We start from the raw sequence: 6,615 nt of genomic DNA on the forward strand, positions 1-6,615 counted from the left end.
TTTCGCTTTCCGCAGCCTAACGTGGTCCCAAAGCCGATGATCCTGACTTATCGTCAGAAGGTGGTGGTAGCCTACTGCTATGTCACACGCCCGGGTCATTCACCCATGTCACCTCCTCACGTGAGCATTCCATCATCTCCCGTCCCCACGGGAAGAAGCGTGTGTGTGGCACAATACAGGATTTTGAGAGAGAACACATTCACCTAACTTTTATCACAGTGTATTGTTATTATCGTCCTATTTTACCATTAAGCTCTGTAGTTAATCTCTTACTGGGCCTAACTTAGAAATTAAACCTTATGGTAACTATTATGTACAGGGGAAAAACACAGTCTACTTAGGGTTCAGTACTATCTGCAGTTTCAGGGATCCACTGGGGGACTGGGAACGTACCTCCCCCACATTAAGGAAGACCACGGTACCGGAAAATAGCTTAGCGGTTTGGTCAAACGATACTCACTTTTTTTTTTTTTAAGATTCCATTTTTTTAAAGTAATCTCTACCCTAACTGAGGCTCGAACTCACAACCCCAAGATCAAGAATCACAGGTTTCACTGACTCAGCCAGCCAGGTGCTCCCCAACTAGAGTTGTTTTTAATCGGTGAGGAGTCTCAAATTGAAAAGAGAGAGGGAGGAAGTGAATGCGGCATGCGAATATCAGAGATGCTCATCCAAAGCAAAGCCGTGTTCCGATCAACGTCGGACCTGGCTGCACAGTGTTAATTGGGGATGGAAGTCACTTAATAACCAAGGCAGCGTCTCACCGTGGATCCCATGGCAACAAAGCCATGCCTGGCAACCGGACTTGACTTCCTTGGTGATAAATGAATCAAATAGGGTTTATTCCTATGGCCAGTTCAGTAGAGGAAGTCACACTGCCTTACTAAAGGAGCGAGAATTACACCCCCAGTCAGCTCCCACAGGAACACATTGACAGGAGTGTGCGGTCCGCGGCGGGAGTCAGAAACAGGAAGTGATCCCTCCAGAGTCAGTGCTTCTGGGATGATGTGCTGGCCAGAACGTGTCCATCCCTGGTACCTGTGGGAAGGTCACCCCATTCGTATTCCTCGTTCTCTGAAGCCTATTTTTTTTTTATTTTAGGATAAAATAATTTATTTTTTAATATGAAATTTATTGTCAAATTGGTCTCCACACAACACCCAGGGCTCATCCCAACAGGTGCCCTCCTCGATGCCCATCGCCCACCTCCCCTCCCTCCACCCCCGTCAGTTTATTCTCAGTTTTTAAGAGTCTCTTATGGTTTGGCTCCTTCCCTCTCTAACTTTTTTTTTCCTTCCCCTCCCCCATGGTCTTCTGTTAAGTTTCTCAGGATCCACAAAAGAGTGAAAACATATTTTAAACGCCTAAATTGTTCAAATGCCTTAACCCCTAAGTGAAGAAATAAGAAGAAAAAATAGATTAGATGCAGACTTTTTATTTTAAGGGAACACATTCCTTTTTCTCTAAGGTCACCTGAGAATTCGTTCAAAGTTTTCTTTTACTTAATGCAAACTTGTACATATCCGTTCTCTATGGAGCAAAAAGCTGTCTTATTTAATCTCTTCTGGGTAGGATACTTACCTAGCGGGCTTTTGATAGAAGTCACAGGAGCAAAATTCCTTGGAGATCCTCAGGGGTCTTTAAGGGTGAAAGGAGATCCTCAGACCAAAATGTTTGAGAACGATTGGTCTCGAGCGTCACCTAATTTCACTGCGTTTGGCTTCCTGACGGAAAGAGCAAGGCACAGTGTTAACATCAATTCACATCCCATCCTGAAACGTTGTCTGGCATTGAAGCGGTAGGTTTACCCCCCTCAAGTACTGGAATATAAAATTGCTCTATGGGGCGCCTGGGTGGCGCAGTCGGTTGGGCGTCCGACTTCAGCCAGGTCACGATCTCGCGGTCCGTGGGTTCGAGCCCCGCGTCAGGCTCTGGGCTGATGGCTCAGAGCCTGGAGCCTGTTTCCGATTCTGTGTCTCCCTCTCTCTCTGCCCCTCCCCTGTTCATGCTCTGTCTCTCTCTGTCCCAAAAATAAATAAATGTTGAAAAAAAAAATTAAAAAAAAATTGCTCTATCGACGTATCGATACTCATCTTGGAATCCTCTTAATTATGCAGGAACATTTAACAGCTTAAATTTCTCAGCGTTTACTTGTTTCCGTATCACAGGCCCGTGGCTAGTGAACTAAGGCTCTGCCTTTTAGCCTCAGAGCTAAACTAGCTTACCAGAATATTCCCTGCATCATTAATATCTTCCTATGTTTAAGTTCCTTCCATTTTAAATAAGGAAATGAAAAGAACCAGATGTACCTCCTTATAAAAGATGCTGTAAGCATTTGCTTCATCACCCGCGATGACCTACCATCAAATTGCGTGTTACCTGATTCCAGCCTGACGGTGGTTCAGTTTCACGTGACTCTACAGAGGAAACATCGGATCGGCATCTGGGGGTCGCCACAGCGGACTTGGGGGATCGTAATAGTTGTGGTTCGTTATTTCAGTAATAGCCTATTGGCGTCACTCCATAGCAAGTTATTTACAGACAGACTTGCGTAAGCCTCAGGAAGGTTCACGAGGCAGCTGCCGCTATTAACCCCGCGTCACAGATGGGGGGACTCCGTGGACAAGCTGAGTGTGGCTCGCTAATTTTCCCCGTGGTGCAAACCTTGCTTTGAATGCAGCCGTCAGCTGTCTAAGCCCTAAACCATAGTATCGTCCTGCTAGTAAGATAATAGTGATGTAATAAATACTCTTATAATAGATAAGTTGAGTTTTGTTTTTTTTTTTCTTCCCAGAAGAGGTTCACATTGTCTGGAAGGGAGAGAAATAAATAACAGTAATAACTGGAAAATACTATTATCACGTTTCCCGAATAGATTTAATAAACCTTTTCCGAATGTGTCGTTCAGCTAATGATCTTGTTAAAACGGTACGGAGGAACGGCGAGCCATGTGACAGCTTCCACCTGGGTGACCAGACAGGGCCTCCCGAGAGGGTGGTGGGTGAGCCACGTCTTCATTCTTGAGAGGGGTTTCCCTCCGGAAAGAAATGTGGGGGTTCTGAGGAGTCAGGAGGAAGGGGAGCCCCAGGAAAGGGTTATCAGCAGCACGGGTCTCTGGCGGTAGAACTTCTGAAACAGAGTCAGCAACACCGCGTGGGCACCCGTCAGAGGACACGGACGGGAAGGTTGGGGGGGGGGGGCTGTGGCAGACGGTGAAGATCACGGGGCCAAGGACGACCCTGACCTCCTCTCAGGAAGGAGCCAGCAAGGGACACCCTCAGGGACATGCCGTCTACAGCGGGAGGGCAGGCGTGCAGAGAGCACTGGGAAGGGAGAGGACAGTGAAGGGTGTGGAGGTCCTGGCTGACCTTGGACGAGCAGGGTGAGGATCTGTGGGGGTTTGGATCACCTGCTGCCATCCTTTCGCTTGCTCGTTTTTCCCTCCCAAGGGTGGGGACTGACCCCAGGTTCCAGACGGTGTGCGTGAGGGCAGGCACACCAGCAGGGTGCCCGCTGTCTTTCTAAAGAAAGGAGACTTGGCTCCTTCTGTCATCCCTCTTCTGAACGAGGTTTCCTTTCTTGCCATCTTTTCTTGCCACTCCAGAGATCAGGACTCACCGAAGGTTTCCTTCTGCATCTCCGCTGAGCCAGGACTCTCTCACCGGGGCTCCAACCCTGGGGACGGTCCGCTCTGTCTGGAGTGCAGCTTCAGGACTCCAGAAAAGGGCCACTGGGAGGGTGCATCCGGGGGACTGCTAGAAACGCCAAACCTCGAACCTTCTGCCGACCTATGGAATGGGAATCTGCAGTTCAGCACACCCCAGGCTGTCCATGAACACAACCACGGATTACTTTTGTAAATAAAGTACAGTATACTATCAAAACCCACAGGACGATCTACCAGGATTTCTTTTTTTTTTTTTTTCCATTGTCCGGATACTTCCCAATTTCCCACAACAAATCCCAAACTGATTGTTATTTTTTAAGGCATTTTTCTTGGTGAGCATTGTAATGCGGGGTCTCTCCATCCGGGCCCCCACCTCCCGGGCACGCTCCAGCACCTGCCGCTCGGCCAGATTTAAACTTAAGCCCACACATCGTATTGTCCATTTTTGCTGCTTCTATGGTTCCCTAGATTGAGTCGCAGCAAGCTGATTATCAAATGACCTCCCCAATGTGGCACCGACTCATTTTCCTTCCCTGTATCTTACCCTTATGCTTCATGCTGTTGGGCCGTGTGGGGCCATCTGCCCTCTGGAAATGCAGGGGTCATTTCTCTCTGCGTTAACTTCCTAAATCTCTTTTGGCAGCTGGTTTACCCTCCGCCATGCTCTCTAGTCAACACCCCCCCCCCCACCCCGTTCCTTGAAAAGCATGCTGATCATTTTGTCCATTCATTGTCCCAAGACCCAGGGATCTTTACTTCCCGAATTTGGACCCCGCTTTTGATTTTCCTCGCACACTGTCTCAATAAGTTCAAGTCATTTAAACATCAAGCTGTTCATAAGTTTATCAATTGAAAGGTGGTCTTAAAAGCATAGGTCAAAAAGCGCTGACACCCCAGTAGGCGAACTTCAAGCACCCGCTGAATGAGACAACAGCCCCCCAGTGGATGGAAGTCTCAGAATCATCCACGGCTTCAGGTGTTGATGGGTTTCTTTCACTCCCGCCACCCAAACCGTGCTCTCCACAGCGGCCTTCCTTCCTGAAATCCGTTCCGGCAGGGTCCCCTACACGCATCTTGAGAGCAGAGATCACAACACATTTTTTTTCTTTACCCTACAATATTGGGGATTTCGTCTGGCACAGAGTAGGGCCAAATACGAGACTGTGGGTTGATTGAAAAGCTTGTACTATGTGACAAATGGGGACCAGCGATGGCTTCTGTTTGACCAAGTGTCATTCTGCTCTCTGTGAGAGGTTTCCATGCGTAGTTATCAGTGCCTTCTGTGGAGACCCATCTTTAGTTAGGCCTGTCTGGAACCTGGCAGGGTGACAGAATGCGCATTTAAACACTTGATAAATACTTTTAATTAGGGTGGTGGAGGGTCCACCGCTGTCAGGGTTAATGGCTGAGAAAATAGCGTCTAATACAATTATCCCTACTTTCCTCTTTTGTGATGGAAAATAACTAGGGTCCAAAGGTTTAGGGCGGCTAACATTAACCTTTTAGAAAATTCAAAAAAGGCACTGACTTCACGGGTTGCTATGACTCAGCTTGGTTAACGGAACTGAGAGTTCTTTCAGAAAAAAATGCTCCATAAAAAAGCATGTGGGATGTTCCCGTGACCACTGTAAGCCCCCAAGTACTTAATTTCTTCACAAAGAGGAAGAAAGCCATCATTTTCAGCTTACTCAGATCTTTTTTTCCATACCAATTTCATGATGTGGCCAATCTTCGAAATGAAAGATGCAGTGATATCCTACTAAGTTCACTGCAAGGGCGGTCGCTACGGATGGCTTCTGGGGGCCACAGTTTCCGACTCAGAAACTTGGTTTGCTTTTCTCTCACAACGAAGTGGGCAGCAGACTCTCAGCTGCTAGAGGCTGAAACAGAATTAATGATTTAATGGCCATATGTGTCTGCTCCTCTCAATAAGCTTCTTCCTCTAGATGACATAGCCGGCTTAACAATGTGGGTCACTTGAGAGACCTATGGCTGTCTGTTGCCAGGGAAACCAGGCGCAAATGAACACACTTGTGTCTCCTCTCTTAGTGGCGGTTAGCAGCCGGCTTCTTGGACGAGGGTTCGTAACAGGATAAATGGAAGACTTCGGGAGGTCCGCACATGTATGCGATATGACAAGCGATGCCTCATTGGGAAACCTCTGGGGATCTGTTATCTTGAATCAACTTGTAAATAATTCTGAAGTATGGGGCGCCTGGGTGGCTCAGTCGGTTGAGCGTCCGACTTCCGCTCAGGTCGTGATCTCACGGTTTGTGGGTTCGAGCCCCGCGTCGGGCTCTGGGCTGACAGCTCGGAGCCCGGAGCCTGCTTCGGATTCTGCGTCTCCCTCTCTCTCTCTCTCGGCCCCACCTCTACTCATGCTCTGTCTCTCTCTGCCTCTCAAAAATAAAGAAACGTAATAAAAAAAATTTTTTTAATAAATAATTCTGAAGTGTGTTGACACCTTTGAAAAACAAGTTTAGTCGGCCCACAAGGGACCCATGCTGGTTTTAACACGGAGCAGATCTGTCTTCTCTGTGCAAGGGCACACTGTGTAGCGGAAAGGGGGGCTCGGAGTCCCCGAGGTGTGGGATCCCGTCCGTAGCTGCAGAGGTCACTTGCCGTAGGGTCCTCACGGTGCGTGTAATTCATTCTCGGCAATTTGACTTCCTCAATGACACCATAAAGTACACACGGAAGGGGACCCAGTCTGGCTGGATAAACAACCGGACGTAAAAGTGTGTGAAGCCACTGTGAGTCAAGCACACGTGTTCTTAAATCTGTCCACGAGGGCAGCGCGTGCACGGGGGACGCTGTCGCCGCTTCTGCTGGTGGCAGACGGGAAGGTGCTGTCCTCCGATGCAGAACCGGGAAAAGTGAGGACGCCCCAGCTCCCTCAAGGCAGACTTCTCCTGGTTTTCGTTCAACAAGCAATGGAAGCCCTGTCC

The 6,615-nt window shown here is 48.4% G+C and overlaps 1 non-coding gene across 1 annotated transcript; it reads left to right on the plus strand.

Moving 5' to 3' along the window:
• Window positions 1-5,880: 5,880 nt before the first annotated feature.
• On the plus strand, window positions 5,881-5,965 carry TRNAG-UCC (transfer RNA glycine (anticodon UCC)). Its single transcript has one exon. It is a non-coding gene; the product is annotated as a tRNA-Gly (tRNA).
• Window positions 5,966-6,615: the final 650 nt, after the last annotated feature.

The sequence above is a fragment of the Neofelis nebulosa genome, chromosome 11 (genome assembly GCF_028018385.1).
Source record: "Neofelis nebulosa isolate mNeoNeb1 chromosome 11, mNeoNeb1.pri, whole genome shotgun sequence".
NCBI classification, from domain to species: domain Eukaryota; kingdom Metazoa; phylum Chordata; class Mammalia; order Carnivora; family Felidae; genus Neofelis; species Neofelis nebulosa.